General features: G+C 37.6%; 1 protein-coding gene across 2 annotated transcripts in view; it reads right to left on the reverse strand.

The window, feature by feature from the left end:
• The window catches only part of LOC124714218 (protein argonaute-2), a 216,240-nt gene that overhangs the window by 172,470 nt on the left and 25,830 nt on the right, over nucleotides 1–17,940 (reverse strand). The gene's annotated exons all lie outside the window — the stretch shown is intronic.

The raw sequence follows: 17,940 nt of genomic DNA on the forward strand, positions 1-17,940 counted from the left end.
TTAGGATATGTGGTTTTCGGAGTCTGCTTCTGCAACAAAAATAATTTTCTCCACAATGAGTGAAAAATATTCACTGCTACTGCTGTCTTTTAATGGCTATAAAACAGAAAAACATCTATACATTAGAGATTGGCGGTACAGTTAATGTCCTCCACCTGTGTGCGTTGAAAGGTTTGTTGCAACAGCAATTGCAATGTCAGAGGAATGAGTGTGTTTTCTTTCTCTTTGTACCTACCTCCTCTGATTCTTACATGTGCAAAACCATTACAACTACAAATTGTCAGTGTGTCTTTGTCAGCATATCCAAAAAGTAAAAAAACATTTTCACAACTCACAATTTGCTTTAAATGGTGTAAAAAAGCCATAAACCTACCTCTATCTAATAAGTTTCACATGCACCTCTAGCGGTTTTTTTATTTTTTATTTTTTTTATTTAGTAAATGGCTTTAGGTGTCGATTGTATCTAGTCAGTTCAATAACTTTGTTGAAATGCTAATATATTGAAGAAAATGAGGGCCTGTAATGGGCAGTGGTTACATTTGTGGCCACTGTGTTCCCGTAAGTTGGCTACCGTGTCCCTAGTTCATTATCTTTGACTGTTATGGAGAGAGATGTTTTTATATCTGTGGATAGTCAGTGGCTGCCTGTTGTTCAGTACATGCATTTTAAATCATAATTTACTCTTTTCTGCAGGATAATTTTTCATCTACAATTTTTTATTGTGTGCTTTGAACATTTATTATTATAATGTTACTGTTGAAACAGTGATATCTGGGAACTATTTTGTATAAATCGACTGTTTACAAACATACACATTTGTGGACACAATGCAATAGGTAACATAACCTGAAATACAACGTAACCACAAGTGTCTCAATTATAAAATACCGTTTTTGTCATTTTGTTACTTCCATTTATTTTACATTTTCTCTTTCAACATTATCAAAAATGAATCAAAGGAAAACATTGAGCCCAGAGGAAATTTTACTCATTTTAGATTCTACTGATGCCAACCAATCTGATTTGGACGTAATTAAAAGTAATGAAGACAGTCATATACCTGATTACGATTCTGATGATGATAGTGTTGTTGGTGATAACATTGTTGCTAGTGGTGATTTAGCTGTTGATAGTGTAATTCAGTCAATAACAGTGCAAACCAATAGTGCAACTCCAAGTACAAGTTCCACAGTTTCGAATTCTCCTCCCCGTATTATATGATATCCAAACAAGTACAATGACTTCGTTGGTAACATTCCTGCATTCTGTGGCATTTACAAAAGTAATAGTGATCCTTCAGTAGAAAAGACACCATATTTTTACTACTGCAATATAATTTACTCCTGAAGCACTGGACATGATAGTTCGGGAGACAACACAGTATGCTTTTTCAAATGGTGAATGCAATTTCTCTGTCTCAGTAATTTAAATTCATTGCTTCTTAGCGATTAATTTGATTATGACATACATAAAGTACCCAAACTATCTTATTTACTGGTCAAGTAACCCACCTTTGAGAATGGATCTTATTGCTGACATTATGTCACTACAGAGATTTGAGAAAATAAAAACATATTTACATTTTGTGGACAATGACGAAATCCCTGAAAACAACACTGACATGTTTGTGAAGGTGAAACACATTTTGAACATACTGAAAGAGCCATTTTCAGGGGCAGTAACTCCTTCTGAATATCAAACTATATATGAAATGATTATCCCCTTCAAGGGTAGAAGTATATGAAGTCTAAATCCTAAAAGTGGGGATTCAAAGCAGGGGTACACTCTAGCTCAGATGGATACATGACATTTTTTGAGATGTAACAAGGGAAAAGGCAGGAACAGAATAACACACTGAGCCCTCACTTTGGTCCTATTGGGAACACTGTCGTAAGATTGTGCCAGGGGCTAGAAGGAAAGAATCACAAGATCATTTTTGACAATTTATTCACAACAATCCCACTGCTTTTGTATCTGAAGCAAAAGAAAATTCATGTATTGGGAACCATAAGGTCAAACAGACTGAAGGGTGCACAGAGTAAATTGACCAACAGCAAAGCTCTAATGAAATCAGGTCGAGGTTCAATGTCTATTGCTACTTCTAATGACAATATTACAGTTGTGCGATTGGTGGATAGAAACATTGTCCACATGGTATCTACCTTCGCTGGAGGGACACCAACTGATACTCTGATACTGTCACAAGATGGGACGTGAAGAACCATGCTTGCATAGATACAGAGAGGCCATATGCTGTAGCATGCTACAACAAATTCATTGGCGGAGTAGACATGACAGACCGGATGGTTGCACACTACCCTCACACAATGAAGAGCAAGAAGTTTTATTTGAGAATATTTTTTCCACTTTTATAACGTTGCACTAGTAAATGCATGCATTCATTACAAAAGAGACACTGAAAGAAACATTTATTTTGTGGAATTCAAGGCATCAGTTGCTACAGCAGTTATAGAGTTCAGAAGCCTGCAAAGGAAACGTGGCAGACCATCAAACACCCCCGACAACGCTCACTTGAAGAAACGGCAACGCACTGGATGTTCTGCACATATAAGACTGGATGGAATTGGCCATTACCCTGAAAAAAGGAATGTAAGAATCCTCCTAGGTGCAAAGTTAAAACTGCAAAAGAAGAACAAGATACATTTGGAAAAAATGCAAGTTTCCTGTTTGCCCAGAACGTATGGAGTTCTTCCACAATACATGATGTGAAAAATTTCTTGTTACTTGAATTTTTCCACAATTTATCACATTTTTTGGTCTCTTTAGGTTTTCACCACATTTGCTATTATGTAACATGCTATGCACCTTGTACACAAATGTGGCCATTTCCTATTTTGATTGTTGTACAGTAAATTGAAGCATTTGTTGAAAAATTATATTTGTAACGACTTCCTTACATCTCAAATATAGTGTTAAAAATAATTGTCAAAATCGAAATTATTAAAAAAATTTGTCCCTGAAGAGTTTAAGCACTACTGACTGAATTAGATTTGATGGAAACATGATCTGACTGGTACACTACAAGAAGGTCAAGATAATTCAGTGCTGTACAAATAGGCAGTTTCAGCACACCTGAGAAGTATAGTGCAGATTTTTGATAATGTTAAGAATTACCTAAAAAGTAGTGTGAATTGTCACACCTGCCACTTCAAGGTAAAGTTTCTTGTACATGATAGTAAGAGCATCTGAACAAATCAACACTATTGACTGATCAAAAAAAGTTGCAGACTTACCTAGTAATTGGCACCTGAGAAACCTGTAGTGCAGCGTAAAAGAACTGTATAAAGACTAAGCTTAATTATCATCTCATACATTTCAATCTTTTTCAAAATATTCTTGTTTATGTCCTATAGGGTTAGTAGTGCACACATCATTCCAAACACAGGATACAAGGACCCAAATCACTCATTTAATTGCTCTGATTTCAAGACACCAGAATAACGATGAAGTACATAAGTGATGAACTGAGCAATTTGCTTTTGATTTGCAGTAGGATACAACATAATTCAGCTGCTATTAAGACAAAGTATATTGTCTATTCTCCTGGCAGCCTACATCCCATGCCTAGAACTTGAAGCAATAAATACCTGCAGAATACTTACTAGCTGTTATGCACCTCTAAAGGTCAACACTGACTGGCCACAATGCCGTAGGATAGCCCTAATGGAGGAGGCATTTTGACAAGTTGTGGAATGTTCACCAGTTATAAATACTCAAAGATTAGCTGCCTGTCATCAAATGCATCAGTCATCCAGTAAATGAACAATTAGAGCCCTACCGCACTGGGACACCACAGCAGGTCTGCTGGCCAGTCTGCTGGCAGTGCTCTGGTCTGCAGCACAAGACACCAGCAGAGATGTGAGAGGAATGCCCTCAGTCTGAGCTCAGTAGAAGAGCTAGTAGCTTTGTGTGAAAGTTCAAAATAAAAAGAGAATGCAGAAAAAGAAGTTCTGGATACTTCCCTTCACTGCTGATCATAACAAAAGGGTTATTTCACACACTGTACGTTGATTTTTAAGAAATTACAATGTTAAATTTGTCAGTTTCATGAGAATGTCAGAAGAGTCAATTGATGAGTTAGTGGAGATCTGTCGAGATTAACTGAAGAAAAAGGACACTCTTATAAGGAAAGTAATCTCACCAGAAGAAAAGATTTTCATGGCCTGTCTACTCAGTAGCTATTTTTGTTGTCTGCAGCAGTATTTACAGTTTTAGTTGTAAGTGTAAAGTACACCCAGAAGTGATTTTTTTTTCAGTTTTATTTAAAAAGTACTTTATTACTATAAATTCAGTTTACAAATAAATTCTGTTTACAAATGTTTTAGACAAAACATAGGAAACCTGCCTCACCTGTTTACCTATTTCATTTCTTCAAATAATTGTAGGGTGTCTGATGTAGCGAACACTTCAGCATCGCCTACTGCAACAAGAGATGTAGCTGTGCTATGTCAGTATGGAATTAGGTTTTGAGGAAAACCTCCCTATCCCAGTTAGTAAAATGTTCTTTCTTTGTGGTGTAAAGTAGTTGTGACTGGAGTGGAGCATCAGGAACAGGCTGTGACTGAGGATCGATCATTTCCATGATCTGCAGCTGGCCATAGTCCCAAAACAGCGTTGCCATAATGTGACTCTTGCAGTAAAATGTTCAGAAGCTGTCTATGCAATTACGCCTCTCTAGACTGGAATCTGGTACTATTATCTGTACAAAGGAAACCTCAAAAAGGAGGTTGGTTGATTGATTCAGGGGAGGGGACCAAACAACGAGGTCATCAGTCCCATCAGATTAGGGAAGGATGGGGAAGGAAGTTGGCCGTGCCATTTCAATGGAATCATCCCGGCATTTGCCTGAAGCAATTTACGGAAATCATGGAAAACCTAAATCAGGATGGCCGGTCGCCAGTTTGAACTGTCATCCTCCCAAATCCGAGTCCAGTGTGCTAACCACTGAGGCATCTTGCTCAGTCAAAAAGAAGGAAAATACATTTGTGATGAACAAATATTCTCCCAGAAACGTTCTGATCAGGTACAGACTCGTGGATTTTCTTCCAAGTCCATCTGTCCGAATGTCTATTCTGACATGCAACAGGTCAGGATTTGTACACACATAGAACCTCTTGAAATAAACTCATAGTTACCTTTCCAAATTAAACAATGATTCTTTTTCCATACTCTTCTTATTTATCACAAATTAGCTTTTGTCTATAACTTATTTCAACTTTATCAATCGTTAACTATTAGAATTTCAAAAATTCTCAAAATGGCTGACTTCCAACAGCACATTCCATCTGTGTTAGTTCGTTTATTCATTGCTTATTTGCAAAGTCCAGAGAAAAGCATTATGCAACACAGAAGGCATAGGTTCTCTCTCTGTCACAAATTGGAGATCATCTGTTATGTAAAATTTTTTGTTTATAGTTATGTGACTTGTGCGTTACTATATACCTGCTGTATTGTTTAAACTTTCCCCTGGTGTACCAAAGATTTCATTCATTGTAATGTAAACAAACACACACACCAGACAGATAAAAGATTCAGTGTAAAAGCTATCCATAGCGCTCATGTGGACAGAGAAAACTAGGTAGGGGTGAGCGGGAAGTGACGCACAGCAGCTCTGCTAGTATCCTGGTACAGGAGCAGCCGTAAGCCACCACGTATTCTACTGGCAGGGCTGGCAAGGCCTGTTGGCAGAACATCGTGGCAGCCACTCTTCCAGCAACACTGCAACACTCACATACACGCCCAGTGTGTCAGGCTCCGTCACATCCCAGGCTTCTGTCTGACGTCTCTGCCAGCAGACCTGCCATGGCATCCCAGTGTGACAGGGCCCTTAATGTGTCCCTACACTGGAGGAAAACTCATATCTCAGTTTGGAGTGTTGTAACAAAGTCTGTGACTGACTGCTGAATCGGAAGTTACACAGTCACAACTTTTCACCAGAGTACAAGCAACGGATGAACAACATTTGGTCACCCAACATCACATGCTGTCTTAGAGGCCTTTCCTTGGAGGAGTTCTCCATCTAAGTTTGACGAGGTGGTGGCCTACTTGGATCATTTGAACTGCCTGAAATAATGAGAGATGGCAACTAAGAGCAGTTTCTTTGTACCGGTTTTCCTGAATTTTTGTATGATCTCCCACTGGCAATGTGACACCTTTCAGCTGCTTTTTAATGGAACCACGGTACAATATGAATAGGTGGTGGCTCTCTGTTTGAATTAACTTTATCCCTTAAGGTTATAAATAGTAGTAGTCGATCATACTTCCAGTTACAGTAAAACAGCAGGTTGCTTCAGACATTGTTGGAAGAAAAACAAATCGCTCTGGGAGAGGGTTGTAAAACCCCATCACAAATAAATGAGATACTACTACTGTCCGATTTATAAACAGATAGGGGTAACTGTAAGGTTCCTTCTGAGAAATTGACGTGACACATTTTCTGAAGTAAAATGAGAATCTGTTACATTCTGAGTGGTCTGCTTTGAAGGTAGTTGTCCGTGAAAATTTTAAATGTGGTTATTGTTGTTGTGGTCTTCAGTCAGAAGACTTATTTGATGCAGCTCTCCATTCTATTCCATCCAGTGAAAGCCCCTTCATCTCCAAATTAACAACTGCGACCTACCTATATCTATTTGAACCTGCTTATAATATTCATCTCTTGGTCTCCCTCTTACAGTTTTTACTCCTCAAACTTCCCTCCAATACTAAACTGATGATCTCTTGCTGCTTCCTATCAACCGAACCCTTCTTTTAGTCAAGCTGTGCCACTATTTTTTTATCATCTACCCAATTATCTTCTGTACCTCCTCATTACTTACATTATCTATCCACCTACTATTTGCCAATCTTCTGTAGCACCCAAATTCGAAAGCTTCTATTCTCTTCTTGTCTGAACTGTTTACCCTCCATATTTTACTTTATACTAGGCTACATTTAAGAAAAGTACCTTAAAAAAAAGACTTCCTAATAGTTCAATTTATGTTCGATGTTAACAAATTTCTTTTCTTCAGAAATGAATTTCTTTCCAGGGAAAGTCTACAGTTTATATATTCTCTGCATCGGCAACCACCACTTATTTTACTGCCCAAATAGCAAATCTCACCTCCTACTTTCACTATAATTGGAATTATTACATTCTTCTGGAAGTCTGAGGCTATTTCGCCTGTCTCATACATCTTGCATACCAGGGGGAATAGTTTTGTCATGGCTAGCTCTTCCAAAGATATCAGTACTTCTGACAGAATGTCATCTACTCCAGAGGCCCTATTTCGAATTGTGTCTTTCATTGGTCTATCAAATTACTGTGAGTATAATGTGCTATTTTGTGAATTTTTCTCTCAGTCAAGCTTCATTGCCAGAATAAGACTTGGAAGTTTTTGTTGGCTAGCTCTGAAGGAGGACAGTGCTTAAAAACTCACAGTATTTCCCATCTTGTTTACGATCTACTCATCAATCAAAACCTCAAGTATACAGCGAGTGGTTACTGGTCATTTTACGTCAAGTGACCCGAGGATCCCCACTTGACTCTCTTCAGTTAATGAAAGTAAATGAAGATAGAACCTTCTTACAATGACAAAAAGAGCCAGGTTGGCCTGATCATTTAGCTGGAGTGGACAAAAAACTGGTTAATGAACAGGAAAGGGTGCACCTCAGAATTATTGAAGGAGTAAAGCAATTTTTCCACGCCAACTCCTTCAACATCATCTTATGAACCTTTACAAGACAACTCATCTACTCCTTCCAGTGAAAATGACATACATTTACAAAAAGATTTTGATCAAGAGCATACAACTTGGCACCTGTAAAACAACTACATGAAAAAATTTCATTACTCCAAAATTGGTAACAATGATAGGTAGGTACCAGTTTAGTATGAAAGATTCAGTGTTTATTCTTGAAATTACCATTCAGACACTTGGATATGACACTGATGAACTTCCTATAGGGTCAACGTAGATGTTCCCTACAAACATTGGTAAAGTTTCACTATCTCTAATTCAATACTTCTGTAGATACAGACATTTGTTTGAGCCAGAGTGGAGCTATCAACAGTATACCCTCGAGTTTTCACCAACTTTAATGTCTCCAGCAATATTTTCTTGAAAGAAACAAAATTAGACCATCTTGTACAACTTTTTGCACTCTCATAAAAAAAAATATTTCCTGAGAAATTTTAATATGCATAATTTGAAGCAAAAAAAAGACGCTCAAATTGTGTTGCTTTCAGCTTTTCGTATTTCCAGAGGTAATTAGGATAAACCTGAAGCTTTGCACATACAAGGGTCACCCCAAAAGAAATGCACAGTATTTTCTTAAAATCCATCTTTTATTCTACATGTTTGAAACTCTAGAATTTTCCAAATCTATTAAAAACTGTGGTAAAAATTGAGATAATTAACTACAAAATTTGATATTTTTCTAAACATAAAGTTTAAAACATAACAACTCATTGATTTTTTCATAAATTAAATAGATTCTAGAGTTTCAGACACCTGTAAGTATGGTTTGTATGCTGTGCAAAATTCATCAAACAGTCTCTCTTACTTATGAAGAAAAGTGTACCTATAGCAACACATGCAGCCAATAGTAAGTGAAAAAATGATGAAATTTCACCAAAAAAAAAAAAACAAAAAAAAAACAAAAAAAAAAAAAAATATTTTGTTATGTTTTTGAATTTCCGCTGCTACGAGTGTGAATCCTGAATCCTTCCTGGTCATGCTGAGAAAGTCTTATGAATTTACTTGTAAAAGTATAGACAGTGGAAATTAAAATATCCTGTGGTGCCTCTCCTGCTCCAAGTCGGCCCGTTTGACGTCCTACCCCCCCTTAAAACTTTGGCATACCCCTCAGATACATCTTCACTTAGGACCACCCTCTGATACTATAATGCAGCACTGCTTTAGTTCTGCTAATTTAAGTATTGTAGGCTGGTTTCACTAAGAAGAATGACTGATAGCTCACAGTCAGCAAAAACACTAAAGAGTGGTTTCAGTTAAAAGGATGAGTATGTGGTTCAACTGACCAAAAAACTACTGACTGTTTTCACTTGAAAAGAAAGAATGACTAATTCAGTCAATACGCAAAGCTATAATGGTGTTGAATCTTGTTCCCACCAACTGCTTTCACTTGAGAAAAATAAATTAATAATAATCCAACAGACAGGTAAAACTACAAACAACTGACACAATTGTTTTCATTCAGTTGCTTCCACATACTCATTTGACTCAAAAGAATGAGTGACTAATTCAACTGATATGTACAACTCCAACCGAACGAGTCAATTGTTTCCCAAAAACTGAATGAATCAATGGTTTTCATTTCAGTTAGTCCCAACACTTAGTTGTGACTGTTCACAGGGATAGCAAACTGTTGCCTGGTTTAGATGACTGGAGATAAAAAGATTAGCATCTTTCAACAGTTATTTCATATGGAAATAAAGAACAACTTATTATTATGCCTAGGTTGGAAAGCTCTTCCGGATGCAAACTGTTCCAGGCTATTTGGACCCCAATCAAACACTCAAATCTTGAAGTCAATAGTGCAAAATCTTTCTTGTGATACTACAACTTCAAATAGAGGTTATATCAACAGTGCCCATATGCTTCTTATTTTTGCTTGCCACCATCATGTATATGACAGTGTTAGGAAGCGCGTTCAAAATAAAAATCACTCAACTGACAGCAAATCCTAATATCCCACTCTTCGAAATGTTCTGAGATAACAGGTAAAGTGTCAATCCATATAAAAATACAGTGCTGTAAAGAGAAGCTCGCACTGCACCTGGCTGATACTGAAACTTAAACCTCCTTGAGTTTTACCAAACTGAGTTGACAAAAGAAACAGACAGAGACAACTATTGAGAGTTGAGAGAGCTTTCTGTAATATTTTTAAGTGGGAGGAACACATAGGCTAAGCTGTGGGTACAGCAGTTAGCAAGCTTCAATTTGTTGATAGAATATTAGGGAAATGCAATCAGCCTACAAAGGAGATTGCTTAAAAATCACTCGTACGACCCATCCTAGAATATTGTTCAAGTGTATGGAATCCATACCAAATATGACTGGCAGAGGATACTGAATGTATACAGAGAACAGCAGCACAAACAATCACAGGTTTCTTTGACCAAGATGCTGCAAGAACGGAACTGCCATTCTCTTTAAGATAAGACGGAAACTATTCCAAGAAAGTCTTCTAATGAAGTTTCAAAAACTGGCTTTAAATGATAACTCTAGGAACATATTATAACCCTCTACATATTGCTCCCAGAGGAATTGTGGAGTATACATGTAGATGCAGATCCACAGAGAAAATTTAAGATTTGACCGCCAGATGCAATGCACCTACCTTGATGGATGGTCAGAGCTATCCATTCCCTAAAAATATTGTTACTTCTTGATCAATTCAAAATTACAAGCAAGGATAAAGCAGCACTGTTAGACTTTGCCTGTTCATTCTGACATCCCACGACTCCAACGTATTTTGACAGTAAAAACACCCTCCCCAGATTTGTGCTTATTACAGTCGAAAACTGATAAAATCCTCTCGAATGCAGCTTTCCAGAAGATAAGCCAGCACTTATTGTGTTTGACTGATGAAGTTTCTTTCTTGCTATTGTCTGACGATGATGTGGATCAAGGAACTAAAGTAAAAATGGTTGAAAATTTAATGAAAGATAATTTATTAGCTCATGATAAGTGTTACATCCCATCTAAGGAAGAACATTGCAGCCCATTGCATGGTAAGTTAAATAAGTAAATACATAACCTGTTTCTTTAGTTTTCTATTTACTTCACGATTCTGTTAACTGACTTTCTCGTTATTATCTCAGAGAAAAACATCTACAGCTTCATTTCAGTCAGAAGCCAATCATTGTCCCATTATCCTAAAATTTATGACAGTTTTCTCCACAAATGTCGTACTTTGTGGTCAAATAATGTTTTGCTACAAGAAACCAGAAAGAAAGTTTCAATGCTGAGAGTAGTGGATGATACAAGCTAAAAAAAAGAGTGTCAAGCTGATGCACGACTTTCATGGTTTAATCATAACTGAAGAGGAGCAAAAGAAATTTTTACTATGTTGTATACAAGAATACTGGAAGATTTATCCTGACTGCAAAATGCAAACTTTAAAAAAGTTAAGGAATAATGTTTTTACCTGCTAAACAGTAAACAAACATAATTTGTGCATACTGGTGTTTTTTTACCCAGCAATACTTCATATTTACTCAGCACAAATTTTCATATCTCATATTTAGCATTGAGTCAACAGTCATTATCATAATTAAATCACAATATTCATTATGCAAGTTCCTAATGTCCAACAGAATGCATGTATGCAATATATGCATATCTGATTTCACAAAAAAGTGAATTCTCCCTTTGTCTTGAGGCACCTTAGTGTACACATATGTCTTACAGGAAGCCATGCCAAATTACAGCTTAATAAAATAGTATGGTGGAGCCACTAGGCATACTTTTATAAAGGCAGTTTTTCCATGTCGCAATAGATACAAATAAAGCTCCCAGTTTGATTTAATATTAAAAGACAGTCCTAGGTTTCTTAATTCGTTCACACACTGTGTGAGCGTGGATCGGCCACCGACAATTTGTTCTGGGTTCATATTTACAGTTGATGAGTGTTGTCTTACTCTGCACTGCTATGACTGATGACAGCCATTGCACAAAATAACCTGATTATTCCCTACCCCGGTGAAATGCATCACTTTTGAGCTGATAAAGAGCATTTTACAATCTCTGACTGTCTTTTAATATTAATCATAATAGGAGGCTGCTATACTACCACACCACAACGGATTGGAATAAAGTTTGCTTTATTGTTGCTCATTGTCTAAGGTAGCTTCCATGCTGACACTTGATGCATCTGCTCAACTTCTTAGTAGTACAAACAACAAAGACCAAAAAAAGTCGAATATGGGAAAAACATGTAGTTGCAAATATTTGTACAGTGGTAGAGGAAAGTGTCATGAAGATCATATAAAAAATCTGCACCAGCAGGGTGTTGGCATAAGGGGGAGGAGGATGTTAAATGTAACTTTATATTTTTCTTGAATAACTCAAAGCTATAGCTTATAGCGACAATTGTTTCCCAGCACAAAGTTAAACAACATTACATGTCCTACAAAACATGTCATATTCTCTTTACCTGTAGCATTAATATTTTCCATGTTGGATCAGGAGGAAAAATTGCAGATTATTAAAAATAAGTGTTCCAATGGTAAAAAATTACTGTTTTCTGTGAAGTGGGTTAAGAACAAATATTAAATATGTACCACACCTAAGTACATTAGAGCCATATTTAGGGGTAAGTTGTGCACTGTGTATGTAACGGGGTGGAGAGGTGGGGGTGAGAGTGGAGAGTAGAAACCCAAGGCAGGGTAGGTCGTCGACTTCCGAGTATGCAATTCCCTCCTTCGTAGGTCTTGAAACTGAAGAGCGAACAAGCCATTCTCCACCCTTCCTACCCCACTAAATCATAAGGAACAACTACAGGCTGTTTACAAAGTTAAATTAACCCTCCACTGTGCGCCTTATCAATCATTGATAACACATTGTGAAGACATGGAGGTTGTCAATTTCTGTCAAAGTTTGTTACCACAACATGGAATACCGATATGGATTATTAATAATACCAATGCAAAAAACGCATATGGACAGAATTCTATCGGTAGACAAAATAACTTCACCGAGCTCGTGTTTGTATAGTGGAGTTATTTCCAGTACTTATTTGTTGTTGTCAAGTGAGCTATTATGTAAAAATGTTCAACAGTTGGAGCTGCCTACTGTATACCACAGTGAAGAGCCGAATCCAAGTATAACATGCAGACAATAGGTATTTGACAATGTCAGTTTCATTGCCTCCCCTATAAATGGATGGATTAAATTTCATAGCTTGAGGGATATTCACTCAACAGAGGAAAGTCCGCTGGACCTGACGGGATACCAATTTGATTCTACACAGAGTACACGAAAGAACTTGCCCCCCTTCAAACAGAGATGTACCGCAAGTCTCTAGAGGAATGGAAGGTTCCAAATAATTGGAAAAGAGCACAGGTAGTCCCAGTCTTCAAGAAGGGTCGTCGAGCAGATGTGCAAAACTATAGACCTATATCTCTGACATCGATCTGTTGTAGAATTTCAGAACATGTTTTTCTGCTCGCGTATCATGTCATTTCTGGAAACCCAGAATCTACTCTGTAGGAATTAACATGGATTCCGGGAACAGCGATCGTGTGAGACCCTACTCGCTTTATTTGTTCATGAGACCCGGAAAATATTAGATACAGGCTCCCAAGTAGATGCTATTTTCCTTGACTTCCAGAAAGCGTTTGATACAGTTCCGCACTGTCACCTGATAAAGTAAGAGCCTACGGAATATCAGACCAGCTGTGTGGCTGGATTGAAGAGTTTTTAGCAAACAGAACACAGCATGTTGTTCTCAATGGAGAGACGTCTACAGACGTTAAAGTAACCTCTGGCATGCTACAGGGGAGTGTTATGGGACCATTGCTTTTCACAATATATATAAATGACCTAGTAGATGGTGTCGGAAGCTCCATGCGGCTTTTCGCGGATGATGCTGTAGTATACAGAGAAGTTGCAGCATTAGAAAATTGTACCGAAATGCAGGAAGATCTGCAGTGGATAGGCACTTGGTGCAGGGTGTGGCAACTGACCATTAACATAGACAAATGTAATGTATTGTGAATACATAGAAAGAAGGATCCTTTATTGTATGATTATGTGATAGCGGAACAAACACTGGTAGCAGTTACTTCTGTGAAATATCTGGGAGTATGCGTGCAGAATGATTTTAAGTGGAATGATCATATAAAATTAATTGTTGGTAAGGCGGGTACCAGGTTGAGATTCATTGGGAGAGTCCTTAGAAAATGTAATGCATCAACAAAGGAGGTAGCTTACAAAACACTCGTTCGACCTATACTTGAGTATTGCTCATCAGTGTGGGATCCGTACCAGATCGGGTTGACGGAGGAGATAGAGAAGATCCAAAGAAGAGCGGCGCGTTTCGTCACAGGGTTATTTGGTAACCGTGATAGCGTTACGGAGATGTTTAACAAACTCAAGTGGCAGACTCTGCAAGAGAGGCGCTCTGCATCGCGTTTCTGGATGAGGTATCGAATATATTGCTTCCCCCTACTTATACCTCTCGAGGAGATCACAAATGTAAAATGAGAGAGATTCGAGCGCACACTGAGACTTTCCGACAGTCGTTCTTTGACATACGCGACTGGAACAGGAAAGGGAGGTAATGACAGTGGCAGGTAAAGTGCCCTCCGCCACACACCGTTGGGTGGCTTGCGGAGTATAAATGTGGATGTAGATATGAAACACATCAGCCCTGCTTCAGCTCTCCAACCATCTGAAAAGGCACAGAAGACGCTTAAATCGTCGTCTTCTGCAACAAAAGTACTTTATCATATTTCAACATCTATCAAGCTGTGCATTGTAGCAGATCACTGTTCTAGATTTGAACACGATCAGTCCTATTCCATCACTCATGTTCACACCAGCCTTGGAAGATATAATGTGGTAAGTAGCTACACTCAGTTCATCCCTTTCTACAAGTGCCAGCAATTCCTTAAAGGAAGAATTTATACTATCTACTGGCCATTCATTAATTCACCATCCCATGACTAAAAATCTATTACACAGCTTTACACGACACTGTCAACGATAGACAGCAGCAACGTGTCACATTTAATAATCCAATCCCTTTCCCACCAATACTACAAGAATCATTAACATCATCTCACAAATTATACAGCTCTCAGCCACAGTTCATAGGAACATATTTTATATAGAAGCTCACTTGACACCTGCAAATAAATATTCATTTGATACACTGAAAACAACTCCACTATATAAACCGAAGCTCAATGAGGTTACTTTGTCTACTGACATAAGACGACTGGACAGAAAACTGCTGTACAGGTTGACAAGAATCAATTTTTCCTTTATCAATGTAGAACAGTTTGCAGAAATTTATGTAAATTCTGTCCACATGTGTTTCTTGCATTATTATTGTTAGTAACTCATATGCGCATTCCATGTAGTGTTAATGCACTTTGTGGAAAACAAACTTCTCCTGGGCATGTCTGAATACTGCATAGTCAGTGATTCATCTGACACCATTTGCAACTCTTAAAGGTTTCACTGAAGTAAAAGAATTTTCAGCACAACAGCAAATATTACTTAATTGAACAAGTGGAATATGTCTTGTTGAAAATGTCCAAATATGTCTTGTTGAAAATGTCCAAATATGCTTTCATCACAAAGCAATGCTTTGGATAATCTGAACTTCTACAGGGTATATATGCAGACAAGGAAAAAAAAAAAAATCCCGGATTTCCTGGTTAAAAATATACTTTCTCCTGGGTGAACACACACGTTTTCCGTGTTAAGTGGCAGTATATTTTCCCTTATCAATCCTTTGAGTGGTTATGGTTTTATACATGGGCGTAGAATTTCCCGGCACTTTAGAAAATGAAACACAGGGAAAAAGACACGTTTTGGAAATATCTTTGATGTGCAGCAACATGTACACTGTGTATTTTTGTATTATGAAAGTATACATTGGAATTCCACCAAACACCGCATGTTACTTTACGAATCATTGAAATAGAGATAGCGATGCACATTTGTAAGCTAGTCATAGCTCATGTCATGTGATCTCGCCAGCCGATGGCAGAGGATATTCAGAGCATAGGACACGTGATGTAGTCAGCCAACAGCAACATCACAGTTAAGTAGCACGAACACGCAAACAGGGAAAGGTAATAGTTTAAATTAATATACATAGTGTTGCTACAATAAAATCAAAGCTTTCACATATAATATTGGTCTCTAAGGTTAATAAGCTGCAAGAGAAGCTAAGCTTTTGCATATGATGTTGATCTTTTTTGCGCGTGTTACACTTAAGATATACGTCACAAATGTGCCAGTAAAATTTTTAATAATGACATAAATGTCTGATCTTCAGGGTTCGAAACTCTTCGAAATGGCTTATCATCAATGAGTTGATTTTTAAACGAGAGTCAAACGCTCTGTGATTTAATAAATTCATGGTACATTCTCGCACATAGTTCAACTTGCGTAAAAGGATATTTACTTTGAAAGTAAAGCTTTTCAAACCACCATTTGCAATATTTTCCCGCAACCAGTTAGATATAGGTTCATTTCAGCAGTTGCCAAAGAGCGCAGATAACAGGCGACACCGCGCTTGCGCAGCTGTCGTGACATAGGAAGCACATATGTCCGTACATTTAAAATATTAAAAGACCATATATTATGTCATAAAAGAAACAAGACATCACAGGATACTCCAAGAGCATCAGAATTTTGTGAACCATACTAAAATGTGCACATTTAAAGTGCATACTTAAGTGCACATTTGTATGTCCAGATTCCCAATGAAGTAGACCTCGACCTGATATTAAGCTTTTCAGTGTGGTTTTCGGCACGTAAATTTTCTTGGAGCACCAGTACTGTACTATATCATGTTTGGTTCTTTATTATGGCAAAATGCCATATGTGCTAGAAGATGAAAACGTGCACCTGAAATGCAGCGAACAGTTGAAACTAGCCAGTACTGTGGAATTAAACATTTCGTTTCAAATACATTGACTGCCTCTGCGGAAAAGGTTTATAGAAGTCAAATTTCTTTAGCAAACAGACAAAAATAACTTCATTGTTCCGCAAGGCGATTAATGCTTGACTGTCAGAAAAGTGGAAATAAAATAAAATCTGAAACTAATGACATATCTTAGTCTTCCATAATTATGTGAATGCATTTTAATTCACTTGATAGCTCCCGGCCACAGATATCCATTTTGTTTTCATTTGATGTGAGAGTAAACGAAGGGGAAACAGGAAAATCACTAAATGGAAACACAGGTCACGTGGAGGCTACCCACTATAACTCAGACTGCTCTGCGCATCAGCCTCGGATCTACGATATTTGCGAACCGGGTCAATACTAAAAAAAAAGAAAAAAAAAAGAAAAAAAAAATTTCAAAAATCAAAAATATGTTCGCCTTGTAGAGCATATCTTTCTGAAAAGTCTGAAACATAAAGCACGTGTTGAGGAAATGTTAAAACATATTATTTGGTCTTACGTGTGCCAAAGTGCGGTGCCATGCCTCTTCATAAAGCATTCTTCTACCGCACGTCACTGTATTTCGCTCTGTGAAGTTGAAACGTGTATATTTTGCAATGGATGCCATCAAACTATATTCAGGACAGTGGAAATTGAAATGTCCTGTGGTGCCTCTCCTGCTCCCAGTCAGCAGGTTTAACAGCCTGGCCCTCTTTAAAAAAAAAAAAAAAAGCTAGCAATTAATAGCGGATGGGATTATTTGTAATCGGGAGAGCAAGAACTCTTCAGAAAATTTGCACTCTTCATTGCCTATTAGCTAGTAACTTGCTGTTTTGTGTGATATAAAATTAAATATAGGATACATAAAACCAATAAAGGCAAGAGATAAGCAAGAAATTACACTTGTCTTCAATCCCTAGCTCCTAGCATTTTTCCCTCTCTAATCTTGCTACAGCTTTACATGGCGCACTTTCCTTTCTGCAAAAGAACGTATTACCTCATCAAAGTTCATCAAATGTTTTGCTACATGAAAAATCGAAATGTCGTTATCTAATATGAAAGAGCTGTTAACAGAAATAATACCCAAGACTGGTGTGGTTTCTCGATCTGATTACATCTATTTTGTCACTGTCTGCTAGATAAAACAAAAAAGGCCTTTCTAATATTGCAGCATTTTTGTAACACGCACCAAATAAACGAGACTGTTTTGGCACAAATGGCCATTTTTATAACAAGACAGAATATAATTCATGAAGTACCAATATCAAATGCCTATTAGGCCTACTA

This window comes from Schistocerca piceifrons, chromosome 1, assembly GCF_021461385.2.
Source record: "Schistocerca piceifrons isolate TAMUIC-IGC-003096 chromosome 1, iqSchPice1.1, whole genome shotgun sequence".
NCBI classification, from domain to species: Eukaryota; Metazoa; Arthropoda; class Insecta; order Orthoptera; family Acrididae; genus Schistocerca; species Schistocerca piceifrons.